Source organism: Chionomys nivalis, chromosome 21, assembly GCF_950005125.1.
Source record: "Chionomys nivalis chromosome 21, mChiNiv1.1, whole genome shotgun sequence".
Classification (NCBI taxonomy): domain Eukaryota; kingdom Metazoa; phylum Chordata; class Mammalia; order Rodentia; family Cricetidae; genus Chionomys; species Chionomys nivalis.
The window spans coordinates 49,408,277-49,432,483 of NC_080106.1; the positions used below are offsets into that span (position 1 = coordinate 49,408,277).

The 24,207-nt window shown below is 42.0% G+C and overlaps 1 protein-coding gene across 6 annotated transcripts in view; it reads right to left on the reverse strand.

Moving 5' to 3' along the window:
- The window catches only part of Nr3c2 (nuclear receptor subfamily 3 group C member 2), a 328,469-nt gene that overhangs the window by 99,621 nt on the left and 204,641 nt on the right, over positions 1-24,207 (reverse strand). The window lies entirely within an intron of this gene.

Here is a 24,207-nt window from a genome sequence, read left to right on the forward strand (position 1 = left end):
TAAAAATATGTTAAACTAACAATTACCAGACTGGAATAAAACACAAGCAAGTATAATAAGAATAGGGTTCTTGTCCTGCTTTGACATTTCTTCCTCAACACAGCAGGGCAAACAGGGTTTGTGGAGAACACAGGCAAGAGGCTGGCAATCTAACAGCACTAAGACTTGGCTTCCCTGTATTGACACTATATGTCAAACAGATTCTTCCACAGGAAGAGGAGCTGCCTCCTTCCACTATTTGATTTTGTTAATGGCTGCATGTGCTATGCATTTCCATCCAACATTATAAGCACAGGCCAGATTGCAGCTTCAAGTTGCAAAGCCCACTGTGCTGGTTGATCTTATGTCAACTTGACACACAAACTGGAGTTATCTGAAAGGAGGGAATCTCAATTGAGAAAATGCCTCTATAAGATCTGGCTGTAAGGCATTTTCTTAACTAGTGATTGATAGGGGAGAGGCTAGCCCATTGTTGGGACCATCCTTGGGATGGTGGTCTCAGATTCTGTAAGAAAGTAGGCTGAGCAAGACATGAGGAGCAAGCCAGTTAACAGCATCCTCCACAGTCTCTGCCTTAGCTCCTGCCATCAGGTTCTTGCCCTGCTTGAGTTCCTGTTCCGATTTCTTTCAGTGATGAACAATGACGTGGAAGTGTAAGCCCAATAAACCCTTTCACATTTTTGTGCCCAACTCACATTTTTCTCTGCAGCAATAGAAACCCAAACTAAGATACCTGGTTACCACTGACGCATACAATTGCACTAAAAGACTTTCAAAATCCCACTAGGTAATCTTCAACCACTTCAAGGATCTGTAGAACATGACATTTAAATAACTTAGGGTTCTGCTGGACACCTCAGAACTTAGGGTTCTGAGACACGATTGCTCCTAACACCACCAATCTACTCCTGAGAGAATGTTGGGCACCAAAACCACTCTACTCGAGTTTGTTTTCTTCTTGGCACAACTGACCTTTGGGCAAGGAACTGCCCATACCTCAACCACTGACAAAGTACATTATATCCAGAAATGGATAAGCAGGGCACAACAAAAAGACTGTCAAATCTTGCCAAGACAGGGTAAGACGGTTCTGAAAAATTTCTTGCCTCTGAAAATGGTCAGTCAGTTATACTAGGTCTTAGCCAAAGTTGGTTGTTTCAACATTGCAAGTGAGACTTTAGGTGATTGCTCAAGTAGCTAATTGTCTCTGTCATATATTGCTCAAGTAGCTAATTGTCTCTGTCATATATTGCTCGCTTTGGAAGCTGCTCGATTGTATTTCCTGCCTGCTCAAGTAATATTATCTCCCTTCTCAGGCTTTCGATGGGGTTGAAGATTATATTGTTGTAGTTACTGCCCTCTTATGATCTAGCCAAGCCATTTCGTATACAAGACTTAGACTCCTTAGGATAGAATGTTTATTAAAACATTTAGTATACGTTCCTTGCTTAATATTGTTTATGCTGGTTGTAATTCTAATTATACTTGATATCTTTTCCTAGTGTAAAAAGAAATCATACTAGGAAATGTTGGTCTTTCTCTGTGGGAGCCCACTTGAACTAAACAAATCCCTTGTCGACACAGCACGGCTTCACAGAGGGACACCTACTGGCAGAACATGGAACAGTAGCCTAGCTCTAGTACTCATTTGCTCATTTAAACATTGACTGAGGTGCCAGATACTTCTCAAAGCAGCGAGGATACTACAAGGAATCAGGCAGACAGAAGTCTCTGCTGTGCTTCTAACAAGGGGAAGAGGAGACTACAGATGCGGTTGTCAGATAAATGAACAGCAACGAGACAGTGTGTGCTGGGAGGCAGAGGAAGGACATTTTCTCCTGGTGGGGGAGGGTGCACAGGAAGTCCTCACAGCAAGGTTATTTTTAAACAAAAATGTAACCTTCAAGGTACCTTCAGGGAGACCCTGCCAGAGGGGAAAACAAACAAGGCAGAAAACAGGTACTGGTACAGGGCAGTGCAGGTTTCAGGAAGAGTATGATGGTCCAGGGCTATCATGAACCTGTTTGGAGGGCCTTGGAGGCCACAGTATAATAACAGCTTTGGCTGTTACTCTGGGCGATAGGAGAAATCTCGAGAACTTGAAGCAGGACCACTCTGGTTGCTGTATGGAAAACCGACTGCAGTGGATTGAGGACAAAGGCTGGCGATCTATGCGGATGGGATGCAGTTGTTACAATTAGGGGAAGGATGAATGTGGCTTGGGTCAGTGTGAGGGGGTAAAGGCAGCCAGATTCCAGATTCTCAGATCAGCTGAGTTGTTGAGCTGAAGACTTAGATTCTAGGCGAACCAACTAGAAAAATGAACTGCCTTTAATTGCGACGGGAAGATGGTAGGGGCTTGTGTCTTGTGGGGAGTTACCCCATCTTGGCCTTGGACATGGGAAGTCAGATGCCTCCAAGTAAAAGTGTTTGTTGTTAGCCATCCGGGTGTGGACCGAGGAAGTCCGGGCTTGCCATTAGCAGCTCGGGCTGCTGTGTAAGTCACGAGACAGGGTAAGAGCATTTGGTGGTGGGTGAGCACAGAGGGGGCTGAGGGCACTTGTGACACTGGTGCACTACGACATGGTGAACAGGTGAGGGTAAACCCCTCTCTTCAGCCCATTACTATCATGTCCCCTTGACTGATAATTTCTAATTATAATAAGTATCCAACAAAAATAATATGCACTGTTTAATACAATAAATCACTTAAAATAATATTGGAGCCTTAGGCCACGCCTACTGCAGATGCCAGGCAATTGTCACTCAGACTGTTCTCCAGAGGGAGAAATTCAAGCTGGAATGGGTAAAGTGATGGAAGAGAGAATCAGAAGCACAATTCAGAAGGCCTGGGGGTGGTCATCCTCGAGGTCAGAGGGCTTTCTAAAGAGCAGCTGGCGATATAATTTGCTGGTGGTCTAGCAGCACGGAAAGTGCCCTTTGGAAGTAAGAGTGGAGCATTCTTTGAGCAAAGTGCCTTGCTCTACCAGGCAGATTTCCACCGGCGACTGGCACTCTGTGCCTTTCACATCGCACAAGAGCGAGTGCACAGCCACAGGCTTCATCTGCACCTCACAAGGAACTGAGTCAGCTTCAAAGTCTAAAGAAATAATGAAATGTAATTTTAATTTATTTCAGCTCACCAAGGATTTATGGTTATAAGACATCTGCATAAGGTATTGGTCTCATGGGGTGAAAATTTCTTCTCATTTCTATAGATTGGTGATAAATGTAAAGAAGTCTCATTGGTATATAAGACTGAGCCAGAAATGGTCTCCATCTTCCATGTGCACATGAATTTATGATCAGCATCCTTTAAAGATACAGGATCCTATAACACCTGCAGAATGGTTTCCCTCGTGGGCTATGTTCCATTTGATGCATAGGACAGGAGAATTGCAGGAGACTACTGCAGACATAATAGATGACAGACAATTCTGTTATATACTTTTTAGTCATGCAAACATTAATGATCTGTAAAATTTAATTACAATTTAAAAAATGTGTGTGGGTTTTGTGAGCATATCTATCTGTGCTCCTCTATCTGTGCTCCACGTGTGCCCATGGTACCTGAGGAGGCCAAAAGACTCTACTGGATCTTTTGGAACTGGAATTACAATTGTGGTTTCACATGGGTGTTAGAAATTGAACCTGGGTCCTCTGAAGGATCAGTCAATGCTCCTTTAGCTCCAACATTGAAAATCTGAATTGCAAGGATACAAATGCGTGACTTGTGCTTCACCCTTAGTCCCTATTACATCAACAAGAACAGACCAAAACCCATGAGGATGGAGTTAGATGACTTCCATCCTGTTCATTTCCCTTTTGAAAGCCTGTTCTCTCAGCTAAGGCAGCTAATCCAGAAGAAGTCACATTGTAGGCTATGTGGGATAAAGAATTTCGACAGACATACTAACACGGGCAGACAATCAGAATCCTGACTAGACAGTGGTGGCCAGGAATGACAGACAAGGAACTCAGCAGTCACTCAGCAGGTTCTGGGATGCTACTGCCATTTCTGCTTACAGAACATCAGACCCAGATCCATGCTTCAGACACATAAATCTTAAGGTTATGTGACAGGTTAGTAGAGGGGAAGTAGGGGCGACTGTTAGAGGTCCCCACAACAGTTGGGAGATGCCTATATGAAAGTAAGCTTTTTTATAGCATATAGAGAACCGGAGGGGTAGTTCTGGGCTAAAAAGAAAGCTAAGTGGTTAAGGAAGACACACTTGACTTCTTATTGAGCTGCATAGCAATTGTGAGGGCAGTTCTGCATTTGAGCAGTGGCATAACAGCCTAGAGTAGCCAAATATCTGTACTTACGAACTTTGCTGCAAAGGGTTGTGGTGAAAACTTCAAAGGTGCCTAGGAGTGAACAAATGCAGGGAAACTGCCTACTCTAGGCAATGTCTTGTGGTTGACTAGCTCCCCTAACCACCTCCACCAAAGCCTTGTGATCGATGTAGTATGAGATGGCTAGAAACAAGCCAAGCAAACATGCCTTAATCTTACCAGAGCAAAAAGACAGGCTTTGGAACAGTCATAGACTACAGAGATCGAATGAGAAAGTAGGGTATAGGAGGGGTATGAGACTCTAGAAATGACCACGGGACACTAATTCAGTGTAAAGCACAATTTAAGGCTGAAAGAGGTGAGCAGGTATATCTCAGTAGCTGCCCACCAGAGGGGAGTAGAACTTGAATCCTACAACACTAAGGAGATACAAAGACTTCTGACTTTCCTTTGAGACCCCAAAAGGTTCATGCCCTACAAACAGGATACTGTACCCCACAGTTAGGGCAAAATAGATTCCCTAAAAGTGAAAAGCAAATAAAACAAAGGCTCTACAAATTCAAGGTGATTGCCAGTGATTTAATTGGCTTCTAGATGTAACCAGAGATTGTCTGTTCATTTCCGACTGCTCAGACCTAAAAAATAATATTAATTACAACACTGGCCAATAGCTTAGGCGTATTCCTAGTTAGCTCTTACATCTTAAATTAACCCATTTCTATTAATTTATGTTTCACCACGAGGCTGTGGCCTATCATCATCTTTCTCCTTTGGCAGCTACATGGCATCTCCTTGATCTCTCTCTCTCTCTTTCTCTCTCTCTCTCTCTCTCTCTCTCTCTCTCTCTCTCTCTTTCTTTGTTCTGATTTCCTGACTGGCTATATTCTCCCCTGCCATAGGCCAAAGCAGATTCTTTATTAACCAATGGTAACAAAACATACAGCATGCAGAGGGAAATCCCACATCCACTAGATTAAAATTCATCATCTTTCAGGGAACTATAACAAAATGCAGAATCTTTGGAATAAGCCAGACTATATAGGAACACACAGACAGAAAAATATTAGCCAAAGTCAGCAGAAAAGAAGAATTAAGTGAAAGAACTTCATAAATAACCCAAAGGCTGGAATTAGAAGCACCTGCAGGTTGGAGTGTGCACAAGAGATGGCTCGAGGAGTAAAGAGGTGAGGCCAGGGAGATGGAGGTATAAACAGTACGGACAGACAGACGACAGTAAAACAGAGGGAAAGCTAAGAACTGAAACGTGTAGGATTTAGAATTATCAAAATACTGGGTATTCAACAAGAATGGATCAAATGAAATTAAATAAATATCACCGGAAATTGTTTAAACTAAAACACAAAGAGAAAATAATTTAAAAATAAGTGAGTGGAACATCAGTGGTATGTGGGGCAGCACGCGTTACTTAATGCATGTGTAATTAGAGTCTCAGAACAAAACAGAGGTCAGATCAGAAAACCGTGTGAAGATGCTCTAATTTAATTTCTTAATGCCAAAAGTTAGATAGAAACAAATAACTGAAGCATGACACGGTCAAATGTCTGAAACACAAATATAGAGGTAAAATTCATAAAAACCAGTTGGATCTGGTGGTAAAGCTATATGCACAAGAGGAACAAGGCTGAGGGATAACTGCTTTTGATGGAAAGACTACGGTCAGAGCTACTGATGATTGACAACTGCTCCGAGAGGGAGGGGTAGTTTTCTTTAAGTGTGGCCCCTGGGAAGTTGCTCACACTGCTGCACTGCACAGCATACTCAAGTGTATATAGCCAGGAGGAACTGGGTGTTCGTTTGTTTGTTCTAATGAGGATACAGGGTTGATTTGTATGATAAGGGCAGAGGGTGGTCCTGGGAGGAGTTGAAGGGAGAGGCATTGTTAATATAATCAAACTGCAATGCACAAAAATTCTCAAAGAGATAATTAAAAATATGTTTTAAAAACAACCAAGGTGTAAAAGATGCCATTCTGTACCTTTAAAGACTATCAACCTTGAATTTTAAAAGTAGTTCTCCAAATCAAGGGGAAATGAAGATCCCCCTGCCTCCCAGCCTCGATAAAGAAGAGCTGAGGATGGTTGTCAGGGGCAGAACTGCACTGTCTGAAACAAAAAACAAAGTCCTTCATGTTAAGAAAACTAATGCCAAATGGAAATTTGGGCATACAGGAAAAGTGAGAATTGAAAATAGTAAATACATGGTAAGATTTTTAGAAAAATAATAAAAACACATGATGAGACTTTTAAAATACTCATACAAAATAACCATCAACATAGCACTAAAAATAGGACATAAAAGAAAATTCCACTACTGTAAGTTTTGGGTGTTGCATATGAAATAGTATAGAAAAATTCTGTGCAGTCTATAGTAATAAGAATACACACACACACACAATGTTTCTCAAGCAAAGGTGCCTGTTATATGAGTATCACCTAAGAACTTATCAGGAATTTATATTCACCGCCCTTTTACAAAGCTCTGAGATGGGGTGTTGAAATTTATGTTGTATACTGAGCGACACTACCATACAATATACCACATCACACTACGAAAATAATAAGGAATATAGTTTAAGAGATAGTTGAGGTATAAGAGAATACTGAAAAAAATCAACTTAACGCAAGACCTAAAAGGAAAAATAGGTGAACAATTAACACGGGCAACAAAAAAAATCAAAAATATAATCCAAGCATAAGTTCCATTAAGAGTAAATGGTCTACAGGACAGGCTCCAAAGCTACAGAGAAACCCTGAGTCAAAAAAAAAAAAAGAAAGAAAAAGAAAAAAAAAAGAGTAAATGGTCTAAATATTTGAAAGTCAAAAAAGATGGTGGACTAGTTTAAAAAGGAGGACACAGTATTTGCTAAGGTGTATTTTAAACATAGAAATTAAGAGATTACAGATTAAAGGGTGAAAAATAGATATACAATGCAAACAGTAAGCATAAGAACGCTGGTGTAACTACATTAAAAACAAAGAAGACATAAAACGAAGAGTGATATGGAATATAATTTTACACTGATCAAACTGGAATTATAATAACCCAAATATATATGTATATATATGCTTATATATACACACATATACAGTCAATTAAAAACTGAAGCAAAACCATTTACTTATAACTGGAAATACAAAAAAATCTATCAGCAGCCAAGAAAGCAGCTGCTATCTGGGTAGTCAGGGAGGGTGCGTAGGATTTGAACACTATTATTTAATCACTTTCACCTGTTCCTATTTGGGTGCCCCCAACTACACAATATACATATTTTATTTCAAGCACACGTAGAAAATTCTGAGGTAACACTGAGAAAGGATTGAAATTATGCAGATAATTTAAAAGCATTTATAAACAAAACTCATACTCAAAACATAAGAGGCCAATGTCATTGAAAATAAGGCACCAAATTTATAAGTATGAGTCAAAGAAAAAATCACGTAGTATAAACAACTGAATATTTTAAATTTAGTAACAATGGAAGCTCAACAAAAACTTGGATCCAATTAAAACTGCACTTAGTGAGAATATTTTTAGCTTTATCTGCTTATACTAGGAAAGTATAAAATGAAAGACCTAAGATCTACTTGTAGAAACTAGAAGAAAAGAGAAACTGAATCCAAATGAATAATCTATGAGATAATAAATGATAATAAAGAGATAAGCAGTCTAGGAAGATCCAAACCAGTTGTTCCTGTTGACTCACGTCAGGCCACTGTAGGAGCTAGAACTAGGCTATTCTCAATCCAGTACCAGAGCACCTTGTGAGTTTCAAGGTGAGAGTGTAGGGTCTGACTCAGGAAATCTATCAGTGCAATGTTCTGATCCCATCTGGAGGGGGCAGAAACTGGAAGCAAAGAGTGGGAACACACATGGGGTGGGAGGGGTCCTCAGGAATATGGAAGGGAGCACATGGATTTCAGTCTCGGGAACAAAAGTTCTAGCAGAAGCTGTGACCATTTCAGCGTACTGATTTTTATCTTGCCAAATTAAGTTTTATAAAGTTGAAGGCTATTAACGCAGTGAGTTGTTAATATTAATATTAATTTTTTTTTATTTTTTAACTATTACTAAGAGTAACTAGTGGGTAAAATTCACTTCTTTGTTGAGGGAGATGTAAAGATCAGTGGTTATTTTGATAACCCATGATTCCCAACTAAGTTCCATCACTGTCAATACACTATACACATCTGCACATTCAAGAATATTTACAATTACAAGTCAAATAATTTAAAAAATTATAGGAGAATGCAAATGTCCTGTAGTTTTCTAATAAATTTTATTTAGCTCTCATAAAATTGAGGAAATTCTGTTTAGACAGATAGCTCATAATAGATAGTGTAGAAGACATTTTAGAAAATTGCTGAACATAGCGGGCAATGAGGACTACTGAGAACTCAAGAACAATGGCAATGGGTTTTTGATCCTACTGCACGTACTGGCTTTGTGGGAGCCTAGGCAGTTTGGATGCTCACCTTACTAGACCTGGATGGAGGTGGGTGGTCCTTGGACTTCCCACAGGACAGGGAACCCTGATTGCTCTTTGGGCTGACGAGGGAGGGAGACTTGATGGGGGAGGGGGAGGGAAATGGGAGGCGGTGGCGGGGAAGAGGCAGAAATCTTTAAGAAATCAATAAATCAATAAATAAAAAAAATCCTAAAAAAAAGAAAATCCATATATTTCTATGTCATGGAGGAAATAAGTTTATATATATATATATATATATATATATATATATTTACCCACTAGTTACTTACACATAGCATATAGAACTTGCAAGTGAATGCTGTGTAGACACAGACCCATAGTAAAGTGTGTTCACCCAAGACTCCTAAGTAATCGGCTTACAAATGATCCACAGATACAAATATGTTTTTGCTCTTTTTCCAGCATTCCACCCCTGAGTTCCCCCATATGTGTCCAATAATGCAATGAGCTCTAAGGAAGTATGGAAGCTCATCCTGGCATTTGGGAGGTAGAGATAAAGGGGTCCAGTCTCCTCTTTAGGGTAAGTGTGAGGTCGGCCTAGGCAATAGGAAACTCTGCCTAAAGTCCTTTCTTTGTTTAAAGGAAGGAAGGAGGGAGGAAGAGGGGAGGGGGAAGGAAGGAAGAAGACAAGTTTTGAGGATTTTCAATGAAGTCAGCAAGGCAGGAGTAGCTTTCTGTTGTTGAGTGTTTATGGAGACTGCTGATCTCCCAGGAGAAGTTGCTCAGTCTGTGCTGCCTGAGGCTGTGGCAGTGTTTGGGAGGAAAGGCAGCCTGTGTGGGTTCCAGAGGTTTCCAAGGTGAGGGGCAATCTGGACAGAACACCAATGTGCTGATGTCAGGAAGCAAGGACAACACAAATTCAAAGGCTGCCTGGAAAACCAGAACTCGACAGTGCTTAAAAAGGAAACCAAAGCAAATCACAAAGCTGAGTTCAAAAACAACAAAATACAAGCTTTTGTTATTTCTGTATTGTTTCAAACTATAAAATTGCTTTTAACTGTAGGATAATTTGGGGAATGTTTAAAAGGTAAATATTGTTTCAAAAATTCCTGAAAGCAACAAAAGTTATCTTTGGCATTTTTTAAAATACAAAATCAAGAACCAACTTTGTGCTATTCTTGACTTGGTGCCAAATGAGAAAGGCAGATTGAGGGATATGAGGGTCTCAGATACTCGATAACACAAGAAGAGAGAAGCAGAAGACAGAAGGCAGCAAGGAGGACCAAGCAAGGAAAGTGGCATAGCCAAAGCCAGGGTTGAGAGGCTGTGTCGGCCACAGAGGAGCTGCACTAGAGTGCTTCACACTTGGGAGTCCTGGCCTCCTAACTTATAAAATGGAGACACCAGTGACAACCTGGTGAATGGTGATTTAGGGGTCAAACAAAAAATGCATCAATAAGAAGTGAAGAATCCGGCCTGCAGCAGAGACTCAATTAAAGATTAAATTAAAGAAATTTAAACAACGGTAGTGGAGTTGTCACTTATCACTGCTCTGGGTAGCTCCCCCCCCCTTTTTTTAGTAAAGTGAGAAAATTCAAACAGCAGCTATCTCTTAATTAGATATAAGTGAGCAGAACGCTCGCTGCAGGATAGAGCATCTCCCCGAGACTGGCCTTGAGGTGGAAAGGTCCCACTTGACAAACACTACTCACTTCTGACCCCATCTTCAAGTTTTACCTTCCTCCGAAAGCCAACAAGGAAGTGAGAGTGTTAAACTATATCCTAAAAGTAAACAGAAGACAAAAGTCCAACTCTCCCATCTGTCCGAAGCTAGGATAAGAAGGAAATTCGGCCCAGGACCCAAGGGTTCTAGAAAGTACTAACTTCCTCAGGTTGCTATTTTGATATCAACTGTGTTTTTTAGTATTGCTCAATGCTTTTCAGAGTAAGAGAGTGTGTGGGTCAGATACTGAATCCCTTGAGGTCAAACAAAACATGAGTCCAAAATCAACCTTTCTCTCTTACACTAATTTACCTTGGATATTTTGTTGCAGTCACAGAAAGCAGACTTATATCCTCTTGGATCTTAGACTCACACATGTAGCTGCTCTGGTGGAAGCTTTACCCCAGCTGCTGGCATCCATAAACCCAGAGTCTGGGAAGTTCCAGTGGAAGCACCACCCCAAACCCCCTCCCCCATCTTTCTCCAAACCTGCTGCATCTCAGAAAGCCTGCCAAATGATGACCCCTCTCCTAAAGATGGTATTTAAACTGCCCCTAGAAAACAAACATGTGGTTTTCTAGTCTTCCTTTTTTGTATCCTCTCTGGGGGAGGGGAGGGAGGGTTGGAAAATCATCTGTGAGCGTTTTTATTCATTAAGCTTGGTTTTTTTCTAATTTGATTTGACTTGGTCTGGTTTGGATTGTTGAATTGGCAGAGAGGCTTATCGGGATGCAGCAACTTTTCAGTAATCCCCCTCCCCCCCAATGTCTCCAAAACCAACTCTACGACACTCACAAACCAAGTGACTGTCCTTATCTGGTCGGAAGTCTTCCTCAAACTTTAGAGCTCCCCTTGATTGTTCTTTACACTTTTAACACTACAATTAGTTACATGGGAACTCCTAGAACCACCTTTGCCTTATACTCTCCTTCCTCGGTACCCTTTTCTATCTTTGATCGGTAAAAGTACTCCCATGATTCTTCCCCTGGAGATTTTCTTGAGTCCCATCATCTCTACTTGCATTTTCTCCAGATAGTTCAGGCTCTCTTGGCTCGACTTCTAAGGTACAGAGGTGAGAAGCTTTGCTGCATGAATTGACTTCACAGAAGTTATTTTGCATCTCTGTTTCCTGATCTGCTACATGGACTATGGAAGGATTGTCTGATGATCTGTCCTGAGACCAGGATGCCGCCGAGGCCGCTTGGCCCAGGGGGTCGCACGCACAAAGGTTAAGCGAATGCCTGACACAGTTATTGTTGCCATCCTCATTCCAGCTATTATTTTAAAAAATTACTATTAGTTTGAATTTATTTTTAAAAATGTTCAAACAATGTAATTAATTTCATACAATATATTTTTTATATTCTTTGCCTTCCCCCAACTCCTCTCAGATATTTCCTTTATATGTATTCAACTTCATGTTTTGTTTCTCTCTCTTATTAAAAAGATATTTGAGGGAATAAAATAACCCCACCAAATCAAAACAAGAAAATCACATTAAAAAAAAGACTTTGTGTTGGCCAAGTACTCCTGGGGACTGGGCCTGTCTGGAACATGGTTGCTAGACCCAGAGTCACACCATTGAGGAACACTGACACTCCCTGACCCAGTAGGTACTAATTGCAAACAGCTTCTTGGTTGGGGTGGGACTTCTGACTTGAACTTGTGCACGTTATGTGTCTGACATCACTCTGCCTGTCCTGTGTGGCCTCTCCAACTCTTTTCGTCCCAGATATTCTCATCTAGTATTGCTTATTACCACAACTATGCTTGGCATGAGACCACCTGTCTCTGCAATGTCCCTCTTCTACACCAAATGTTTCTTAAGCTTAAAAACAACAAAAACAACAGCTTAGCTAGGCATGTTGGCATAGGCCTTTAATCTCAGCATTTGGGACACAAGGGTAGGTGGACCTCTTTGAGTTTGAGTCTAGCCTTGTGTACATAGTGAGTTCCAGGACATCCAGTTCACAGAAAGACCCTATCTCATAAGCAAGCAAACAAAGAAACAACTTAAAAATGTATTCTTTATAGACCTTGGGACACAAAAACAGCAAAAGGAGAGTTTCTTTAGTTGAAATGATATGAAAAGGGCTGCCTTCTGTTGGTCTCTAACAGTGTCTCAGGAGAGATTCTGCTGGACTCCCTGAGACCCTTTGGGCCATGAGCCTTCATAGAGGTGTATCCATGTTATAAGATTTATTTAGTACAGTGACCCTCTGGACCACAGATAGGATCCTGGCATGTTTGTCTACATGCTTTTCAAGGTCCTATACGAGCTACTCTTCAAACCAAGACTGTAAGCACAATGGTTACTGGGAGAGGGAGCCCTGCGGGAACATGGAAGGGAGGTGGACAGGAAGAAGCTCAAAGGTAGGCTCAACAACCCCCACCCATGTCAGCAGCAGTAGCTTCATCTTGGATCAGAGACATAGGCCCCAATGACTCTAACTTATTTTTATTGCTGCTTCAACTTTTGGTGTCTCAATGCTTCTATTATTAGTATGGATGACAATATATTATGTGTGACTTATTTTAACAACATGATAACTTCAGAAGTTAGTGTCACATTCAGATATCGAATGATACTGAATCATACACACCAAACTTCAAGACGTCTACAAATAACAGATGGGTGGAACAGTATGCAGCCTGAACCATCCTGCCATCTGACCCGAGCTAAAGATGGTCAGACACCAGCCATACATGTGACATATCTTCCCCATGTCTTCCTTTTGATTTTGGGAAGCAGTTGTTTTGGATGAGTTCATTCTGTATTCAGCAATTATCTGTGGATTGACACTTGCCTTGGTCCTACCCATGTCCTGCTTGCCTCATTGCTCCTCAGTACGCCTGGGTTCTAAGGAAGGTGGTACACGTTAATAAAGAATGACATGTTCAGGGGACATTAGACATAAACACCAAAGATTCTAGCAGCTTCAATGCCAGCATCAACAACTACAAACACCTTTTGGATTCGTGGAGTCGGGGGAGCTTGGACCCGACACTTGCAAACAGACACTTAGCAAAGCAGGGGACTGAAGCAATTCCACATTGGATAAAAAAGGCCCAAAATTGCGTGCATTAGAAAAGCCACCATCTGTACATTACTACCCTTTACACATAGGGCTTAGCTGTAGGAAGGGAGAGAATACTGAACAATTGCAAGGCTGATCTTGTAACTGACTGGGACCTCACACAGAACCCCAGAGATGGGAACACTTGTGCCACATCTTTCACGTTTCCTTCCAGGAGATGGGAACCCTTGTGCTACACCTTTCATGTTTCCCTCCAGCGGGTGGAAGCTGCATGGTGTCACACCTAAGGTCTCTGAATAAGGAGATTCAAGAAGAATATCTGGCTTGCTTGCCTCCGTCCATATCGTCCATATCTTTCCCTCTGAGGAGAAAACTCTTTCAGAGAGTAGCTACACACCTCCTGGTTCTGGCAAGGTCTGCCTTGACCCAGTGGAGCCCATGCCTGTGTCTTATTCCCAGGCTCAGGTTGCAGATTCTCTTTGCTCTCACCACAAAGTCCTATCCTTCAAAAAGTCTGATATTTTATCTTCCGCAAGCCACTCCTTTGTTTTCCAGTCTGCCCAGAGTCTGGGTGGGGAAATACAGCACTATTTATGAGTCTCTTAGAGTTTAAGAGAGCTCCTGGAGTCACATCGGAACAAGGAGCATGGTTTGGCCGAACCCGAGTCCTGCCACAGGATCCTGTAGTGTGTCCTCTGCTCCCGTCCCCTTCACTTTGAGTTCCAGTTCCCATACGTGGTGGAGTCCATTGAAGACCTGCTATAGTGGGAACCTGAACCTTAGGATTCAAGCCTTTTTATTACAGCTGAGGCATGGCTTAAACCCTTTCTGGTGTCGTTTGGGTTGTCCTTTTAAAAAACAACAACCTTGTCAAATTTCACCACCAATCTTGCCTTCTTTTATATTGGTTTACATGTTTATTGTGTTATGTGAAATAAGTAGAATTTTCTTTTCCTACCTTAAGGCTACAAAGGAGATTAAGTAAAAAGATAACCATTCACAAGGTAGTTTAATACTTAAGATATCATTCAGGTGAACGATTATATGTAATTTGTTATAGTCCAATGTCAGTAAATCTGAGGGCTGGGCTGCTGGTGCCATTCATTAAAACCCGGGAACCAAGAGCGAAAGCATGCTCCCAAACTCACTAGGAAGAATCCCACTCAAGCACCGTGGCTACTCTGAAATGCCCAGACTTCAAGAGCAACATTGCTCCTTTTCAAAACCAGAATTCGCTCTCAACACCAGAAAGGCAATTTAACTAAACCCTTTCTAAAATTAATTTGTTGCTTCTATCCATTTTCGTTTTTGAAAGCTCATTGTTGTCCTGCTTGAGACAACTGCCCGGCAACAGCAGCCCAAGCCTGCGGTCACTATTTTGGGCTCCATCACGTGTCACTTACATAACCTTGTTTAACCGCTCTTGAACTGGTTCAAACAACCTGGAGAAGAGATTAGGGCAGTCCCAGCAACTCCCTCTCTGTAGATTCTGATGGGTGATTTCCCATCCCCCATGCCATCTCCAGTGTGGTGAGGTGGGGAGCAGCAAGAACTGGTTATTCATTCCCAGAGCCAAGTAAAACACCGGGTAATTAACTTCCTCTGCTCGGTTCAAACCAGTCTGGCCCGCCCACAATAAACCAATGGACAACGATCCCCTGCTGCTGAGCTTTTATGAGCGAGCCTGGATTAACCTGCTTTAAAATGCCAGGGGAAAGCATTGTAGGCTGTCTCTGCCACCTTGAAACAAGCACTTTCAAAGTTACCTTTCAGGACCCAGACTTTAAGGTGGGGATCATGTTTGGGCTTCTGGCTCAGGAGTTTTTAACTAAGGGGAGTAAGCATAAGGTTCCTGGATAAAACTCCTTCTTAAAGTGAATGGTGTTAGTTTTCCAGTGTGTGTGTGTGTGTGTGTGTGTGTGTGTGTGAGAGAGAGAGAGAGAGAGAGAGCTCATTATCCTGACTTAGATTTTAAATATCTTCTTATAAAAGATAATAAAGGTAAATATATGAAGAAATCCAAATGCTGGAAGATTTTTAACCTAAAGAAAGAGTTGTCATGACGGATGGTAAGAGAAGTTCCAACAAAAAAAAAATAGTAGTGTGTGCATGAGTATGCATGTGTGTATGTGCCTGTGCGTATGTGTGTGTGCACGTGTGTGTGAGTGTGCATGTGTGCACATGTGTGTGAGTGTGCGTGTGTAGGTGCATGAGTGTGCATTTGTGTACATGCCTGTGTGTGTACACGTGTGCGTGTGTGTACGTGTGGGTGTATGCGTGTGTGAGTGTGCATGTGTGTGTGTTTTCCCCAGGCACGAATTACACCCTATTCTCATCTCTTACTAGGACTTGGATATCTTTGGACTTCACTGTACAGCAACATCTGTTGTAGAGATAAATTTGAAACTACTTAGGGTAGTGGGAGAGAACTAACATTTGTTGAATTCTCATGTGATAAGTGCTTTAAAAATCATATACTTTAGTCTTTATTTTCAATTGTTGTGAGGGAGTTTTGAGACCAGTGAGATTGTCTCTATTTTGCCAATTAAGACTCAACCATGCAGCTACTTTAGCTGTTATTCATGCTTGAAGCTCTATTACAATTCAATTTCTTCTCTGAACCCACATGTACTAGAAATATCCTCAAGACACTCAGACCTAGAGGGCAAAATGGCACTCAGACAGAATCCATAGTGAAAGTCTAGGCTGCTTTGTATAGGATTCAGGGAGACAAACCATCACTAAACACGCTGACGCCGAGAATCCAGGTGTACTGCAATTCTAATGGCACCACACAAAGGTCACTAACTCACACACTGGCACGTGTACCAAGTTTTCCTGGTCTGAAAGAACCTCAGTACCCCAAGCTTCAGAGGGTACAGGAGCACAGCCCTGCAGGAGTGGAAAGCCCTTGTGTTGATTTCTCCACAATCAGCTTTCAGATACTTTCTTTGTAGCCTGGTCAGCTCACTGCCTGGGTCTTGAACATGGAAAGGGACACTTAATTCAACCTCCTTGAATTTGGATAACCTTTGAAAGTGTGAAGGTTTTGTTTTCTTATTTGTGTTGGTATTTTTTTTTTTTAACAATTTAGTGGGTGCTCTTCTGTCCCCTTGGGCATCACCAGTGAGCCTCAGATGAAGGCTGATACTGGTAACAGAAGCAACTATTTCTTAGACATCTATTTTAATATAAATATTAAAAGAAGAGAAAATCCCCCAAGCCCTATGAAAGCATTTGTCATGAAGTCTTTGACAATGGACACATTAAACTGGACCAGTTGGAGTACATGGGATAATACATGCAGAGGGAACAAAATTAAAGAGGCCACATGGTGGAAAATGTCTCCCTCCCCTCTGTTCCACCCCTAGTTCTAAGCAAACACTATTATCATCTTCATGGTATCCTTCTGAGACTCTTTTTTAAAAATGATATATGCTTTTTAAACCACAGTAAATCTGTTTGTGATGTGATGCATCGCTAGTTTAGTGTGTCTTCTTGTTCTTCTATTAATCCAACAAAGGGTTTCTGATTGGCTATTACATGCCAATTTCTGTGATCAACTCTTGGTGGAAAGGTGACTAGACAGGAACTCTGGGGGGCACTGGAGGCTCAGGACAAGATGGTGGCTGCTAAGCAGATTAAACCCTGGCCAAGAACAGTACACACTATAAGGACATAGGGAGGAAGGAACTATCTTTGCCTCAGACAAAAGGAAGGGCCACAGGAAGAAAAGAACATTAGATTTGTACCTTGAAGGATGTTTTCTGGATATAAGGGGAACCAGGAGCTTTGAACAAGAGACACAATCTATTTTAAAAGAAGGCGTCATGAAGTCGGGGTTGGGGCGCCGAGTGTGACGGCAACTGAGAGATAAATGTGAGTCTGTGAGAATACACTGTGCTGTGGGGTCTGGGCCTGAGCAGTGAGCGATAGGGAAGCTGGCACAGGTCGACTTCTACCTCTGATTGTCACATTTCCTGGGGCAATATTAGAGGCACCAGTTCAACTCACCCAAAGTAATTCACAATGAACTGATCTGGGCTGCCCTCTTACTCTAGACCAGTGGTTCTCAACCTTCTTAATGCTGTGACCCTTTAATACAGTTCCTCATGTTGTGAAAACCCCCAACCATAACATTATTTTCACTGCTACTTCATAACTGCAATATTGCTGCTGTTACGAATCATAATGTAGGTATCGTGTTTTCTGATGGCTCAGGCCCCTGTAAAAGGGCCATTGGACTTCCAAAGGGGTCGTGACCCGCACCTTGAGAACCCTTGAGAACTGTTGCTCTACCTTGATAGCCATTTGTCATTCAAATGAGGAAGGCTGACGTCATCCTGCATCATTTCCTTCTGGTTCTCTACATCCGTGCTCTGCCCTTTTCTAAATTGACCATTCCAAATTGTTCAGTTCATTCCCCTGGTCCCACCGTTCTCAGGCAGTGGCCTCTGAGCTCGTCATACATGGCTTGCTGAAGTCTAGCGCAGCAATCTTCTGATTTCACATCTTTGCATATTGACTATTCCCAACAGAAGCAGGCCTGTCCTACCCACATCTGTTGGAATCTAAAGCCCGGTGCTTATCAAGGAAAAGCATTACAGAAGTGTACTCCACACACACTGGAGCCACGGCATGCTCCTTCTGGTGACACTTGAAGCTGGCAGACTAGGATGAAACGTGCACCTTTCACTATGTGAACGAATGTCTGAGGCCATCAGCTTTCAAGGAAAAAGGGTTTGCTTTGGCTTCTCACAGTTTAAAAAGCTTCAGTTCGAACAAGGCATCCCACCATAGGGAATAGGTTTCAAAGAGCCAGCTCATGCATCAGGGGCAGGTCTTAGCCCCACTGCTCAACTTTGATGCGGGGGGGGGGGGGATCTTGGTCCCGTCTCAACTTGATATGCCATGCTTTGTTGATTCCCAAGGGAGACCTTACCCCATCTGAATGGAGATGGAAGAGGAGTGGGCGGGAGGAGGGGGTAGAAGTGAGGTGGATGGAGGGAACAGGAGGAGAGGAGGGAGGGGAAACTGTGGTTGGTATGTTAAAAAATAAAGCTTCAATCTGCTGGGTGTGGTGCTGCATGGCTTTAATCCCAGCACTTGGGAGGAAGAGGCAGGTGGATCTCTGTATCTCTGTGAGTTCGAGGCCAGCCTGGTCTACAAAGTCAGTTCCAGGTCAAGCTCCAAAGCTACACAGCAAAATCCTGTCCCAAACCCCCCTCCCTGGAAAAAGAAGGCTCCAGTTCGTGGCTGCTGAGATAGCAGCTTTGGATTATGGCTGCACAGTACAACATGGCGGAGACCTGTTCACAACATAGTAGCCAGAGACCAAAGAGAAATACGGAAAAATCTGAGATGTGGAGATTCTCTCTGGAGCCACGCTCCTGGGACCCCATTTCCTCCTTCTGGGCCTCACCAGCTCCCGCACCATCAGCAGAGACAGGGACATCCCAGACTGGAGTGACAGTGGAGAGGGTGGGAGGAGAAGACTCAGAAACTGCTGACTACGCTGTCTATAAAGCAAGTCAGGCTGAGAATGCGCAGGTGGGCAGGGTGAAAGACCAGATTACACATAAGTGCTGTAGTCATGGAAACAGGAGAGACAAAGCAATAGAAATTAAGACGACTCATATTTATTGAGCATAAACTGTGTTGCTCAGGCTTTTAGGCTGGGAAAGTTACATTATTATACTTAGTGTTAGGTAGCTTTGTTGAGAGGTCACAGTGTCCTCTCCTGAGCGATGCCCTTGGTGCCAGCGGTGATGGCAGGATCCAGACCCAGGTGTGACAAAGCCCATTCTCACTTGAGAAGTTACTCACAAGCAATACTGGTCTGCACACCAGTGGAAGCGCCTGGCTCTCACATTCCAAGAGGGATTGGTAGCTACATGCTATAAAATTGAAAATGTGATCACTTGACTAAAGGGCTTTGAATAAAGACATTTTCATAAAAAGAAATTAATTCTTACTCAGGTTAAAAGAGAGCCCTCATCTAATTCATACTGCAGTGATGGGCTTGGGATCAGACACCCCGGTGACAGCTAGACGGTTGCTATCAGGTAATATAATAATATAGTGTTTACTAAACCATTTAACCTTATATTTTCTCATCTGTAAAGCTAGTGCCACTAAACTTATCTCAAGGGGCATAAAAAGATTAAGTGTTACCCTGTATTTAAGATGTCTAGCTCCACATCTGGAGCGCTTTGCTGCAGCCACAGCCCCGACATTGGAAGCACCCCAGTGTAGGGCGGAGCTCTGCCCAAGGAGAAGTCTTGCCTCCACTTGGTTTTAGCCTTGCTGGGCTTCGTCACTTGCAGGGATTTTGTGCCACTCTCTGTATCAAGGCATGTTTCCCCTGGTAGCACGCAGTCCTGTCCAGCCTGGCCTATCTTCGGGCCTCTAGTCAAGATTTGGGGTGGCCCTCTGCATTGCCACTTTCCTGGGACTTACGGTGGTAGCTCAGTTTGATTCTGGGTGTGAAGGTTGGGTTTTATTCCCATGTTCTAGGCCTAGTTCTGCTGTCTCATCTTACAGGAGAATTCCTAGCAGCAGCCGATGTCCCCCTAGATTGGAATGAATATTTGCCTTTCTTAAGTCACATCTGCTGAAGACTAAATGCTGGCCACCTTTCCATCAAGACTCTCACGACGACCTGCCCAAGCCAGCAGGAGTTTCTCCTGGGCTATATTTTCTTGTGACCCCTCTGCCCACATCCCACATGTTATGAGTCCATCTGGCCTATATCTTAGGCTTTTCCATTGTGGCCCATTTTTACCTTTATCTCCAAAGATTTATTTCCTGTTTTTTAAATTATTGTTTCTACATCTCTCACAGGAAAAAAAAAGTAAAAAAAAAATTCATAGTTTAGTTTATCTGCAATTATATGCTTTTCTACCTCAAAAAGCTACAACCCATCATAAAGAGCCTGCAAATACCAGTGTGTTTTACCATAAAAAGTATACATATTTGCTTTGATTGCCTGTTAGCATGGCGCTCATGTTATCACATGAGAAACACTTGTTTAGGACACTAGTATATATGGGATGCTAGAAGCTAGGCTGCTTATTCTCAGCTCTGCCAGGCTGTTCATTTCTTTGCCTTTCCATCCGCCATCTAACTTCAGGTCTTAAGCTGAAGTTTCTGGGTTAGAAAAGGCCTGCCTTGGGCTCAGTGTCTCATATTCTCTCTAGGATAGAGCTAGATGCAAGTCAAGTGTACTGAGATCATGGAGCTGATGCTTCCCCTTGCCTGCCAGTCTTGCCCGGACAAAATCCTTAAGAGAGAAGACAAGCTTTTCTTCGACAGTGACTGCACATGATTCTCCTAGTCTCTTTTGCACCTGCACTTTGCAATACTTATTTAATCTCCTTAAACCATAGCAGGTACAGAACTCTACCAAGTGGACCGTCTACCTGAATTGATACCCTGCTCCTGCTTCCCTGCTCTGTCATCTCCATGGCAACGTCCCCCAAACCACAGTTTGAGAGTGCTCTATGTCCCTTCACTTCAAGATCTTCGTCCTGTTTGTACGAAAATTGGCTGAAAGCACAGTAACACAGAATGAGAATTAAAAAATCTGAATATAACAGGTATGAATTAACAATAATTTCTCTTTATAAGCACCAATATATTATCATTCTGTCAGACATTTCCATATACACATGCCTGTACCCTACTAGCAGGCGGTTCTAGTCCAGTGGCAGCCTGTTTCCTCTCTCATCTGGAAAATGGAGAGATGCCAGGCCCTTTGTTGCCCCTACCCCTCTGGTTGCTTTGCTTCTGCCCTGAGAACAGACAAGCTATTTCAGACACAAAGTCACCAGTATAATCACAAGGTGATGCATTGATACTGGGTTGTTTTCTGTGACCTCTATAAATACTCCCTGTACTCAAAGAGACTCAGCAAACTGCTCAGGACCCCACAAGTGTTACCCCTTATCCCAGGAGATTCTCAGAACTGCACATCAGTGAAGAGAATCAATAAACAGTCACTGTGGACTTTGGTGAGAAAGCCAGTAAAAGATACAACCAATTACTTATTTGAAAATTCTCCCAAGGAATAGACTCCAGAAGAAAAAGGCTACAACAGAGAAGAGCAGAGTGTGAACACATGTACACACATCTATTCAGACACATGTTTAAATAGCTCCAATGGTGTTCAGAGCTAAATGGTGACAACGGCACAGTAGTCGGAGACTGGTCTTTCGTCTCCCTGTTCAGACCTGAATAATCACACAGAAACTATATTAATTACAACACTGTTCAGCCAATGACTCAGGCGTATTCTTAGTTATCTCTTACATCTTGAATGAACCCATTTCTATTAATCTGTGTATCATCACGAGGTTGTGGCCTACCAGTAAGGAAAGGTAGTAAGGAAAGGTTCTGGCTGGAATCTTTCTCCTTTGGCATCTACATGGCATCTCCCTGGCTCTGTCTACTTTCTCTCTCTATCTCTGTTTAGATTTCCTACCTGGCTTTTCTCTGCTAAGCCACTGACCAAAACAGCTTTATTCATTAATCAATGGTAATAAAACATATTCACAGCATACAGAGGAGAATCCCACATCACCTCCCCTTTTCTATCTAATTACAAAGAAAGGTTTTAACTTTAACATAGTAAAATTACATATAACAAAATAGGTATCAAGCAAGAATTATAGTTACAATATTTACTCATCTATTCTATTTTTGTGAATCTAAAGCTTTATATCTAATTTATCCTTTATTATAACTAAGGAAAACTATTATCAGTCTTCAGTTCTTCAAAGACACCAGGAGGATATATTACCCAAGTATACAGGAAGTACATTGTTAGTAACTTCCAAAACTCTACAATTGAGAGACATCTTGCTGCCTCGACAGTCACCCAAAGTTATTCAGTAACATTAGGGCATCCATCTTCAGCCTACAGGCCCATAGTATCTGGCAGAGTTTTCCATGAAGCAGGAAATTTGAAAGGATGTTTTGCCTATCTTGGCAGTTTGTTAGTCACTTTCTTCTGTATCTTGCAGAATGTCTGGCAGTTTCTTCTGTGAAGCAGGAACCCTGAAGGACCATCCTGTCTTTTAGAATGTTCAGCAGTCATTTTTCTGTGGGTCCTGCATGTCCCGCTCATACAGCATATCATTAAGCAGTACAGGCAAGAGCGGTTTCTTGCTCAAATGGCTAGCAAACTTCATAAGAAGCCTTTCCAATGGCCGCCATCCTCTTGAATTTGTGCTGCCAGAAGCAGACGTGTCTCATTGTTGAGAAAAGTCTAAATTTTTAAAACCTTTTAAATGTCATGTTCTGTAGTTCTTTGAAAGATTTGAAGAATACCTATCCACCTGAAATATATCTCTGTATATCTACAAAACCTAACTATCATGACTATAAGGTTGATTATTATAAATGACTACATATTAATATGTGATTTTCAATTATACATTACATTTTAAAGGAACTATCTAAACATAATACCTTAAAAAGGAACAGAAATATAAATATCAAAATTGACCTTAAATTTGTATCAATAGATGAAGATCCATACCAATGCAAAGTATTCATCTCGATATCATATCTCCCTGATTTTTTTTTAGAAACTGACTGTGACCATTAAACATTTATAATCAACTCTTTTAAAGTGAAAATAAGCATTTATAAACAATCATTTTGGGAATTTGGGTATAGTTTTCTCCAAACTGCTCCTTGCTGTTTGTTGGGTGAAGTATTTTTAGGGGCTCATAGCAACCTTTTGGGGGTTCTTGTTCCATTAAACCACATTAGCCTGGATGGAATCCATAGGTTCTCATCTTCTGTGGAAACAAAAGCAGAACCTCTTTTCTAAAGTAACATATCTTTAGATCCAAATTTTGAAGTCAAGATACCTTTATGTTGGTTTAACTTAGCAGCTCCCAGAATCAAATGTCTCTCTGTAGTCAAAAAATTCAAAGAAAACACAATAATATGCATAATCCAGACTCTGTGTATTTTTCATCTTTATGTGGCTTATTTTTCTTTACTCCTTTAATCTATGACTGTCTGTAGTCTTTTATATTACTTTTACTGTCTCTTTAAAGACTTCTTTTTATAACTGTCTATACTCTTTCCCCCCTCTCTCTCCCAAGCCTATGTACATTTTAAATGCACTCTGTGTCTTTTGGAAGTCTTTTATGTCTGAATTTGTCCTATTTGGTATCTGAAATCCTTTCCGACAAAGAGCATTTTAAACTGGTAAGCAGTGTGGTTGCAGCAGTCCTGGATGCTGATTCTACCTCTCTTGGCCTTTCAATATGGCAGAGGTATGTTTACTGCCAGCTCTAGGACTGCTGGGTGGGAGCTGCGCTCACCACTTCAACTCTTGGAGGCACTGTGCAGCACATAAACCCTTTTCGTCTGAGTAAAACCTAAGTCTGCCATGCAGCGTGCTGCATGGCCTGGAAATGTCTCCATGTATGGTAGTGAGAATCCGCCATGCTTTCCTTCCTAGGTACATCTAGCAGACCCGATCCAGCTGTTTCCCCAAGCAGGGGTGCTGAGCAGTAGGCAGGCATGCTCTCAGCTACCTTCCTCTTAACCCTGAGCAGGCATACAAGAACCAAGACCCAAGTGTGTGCCTGGCCTCGTGGGTTAACCTCAAATGTATGGGTCCCATTATAGTCTTTCGTTTCCCCACTGCTCAGATCCAAATACAGTACAGTCTCAAAACAGAT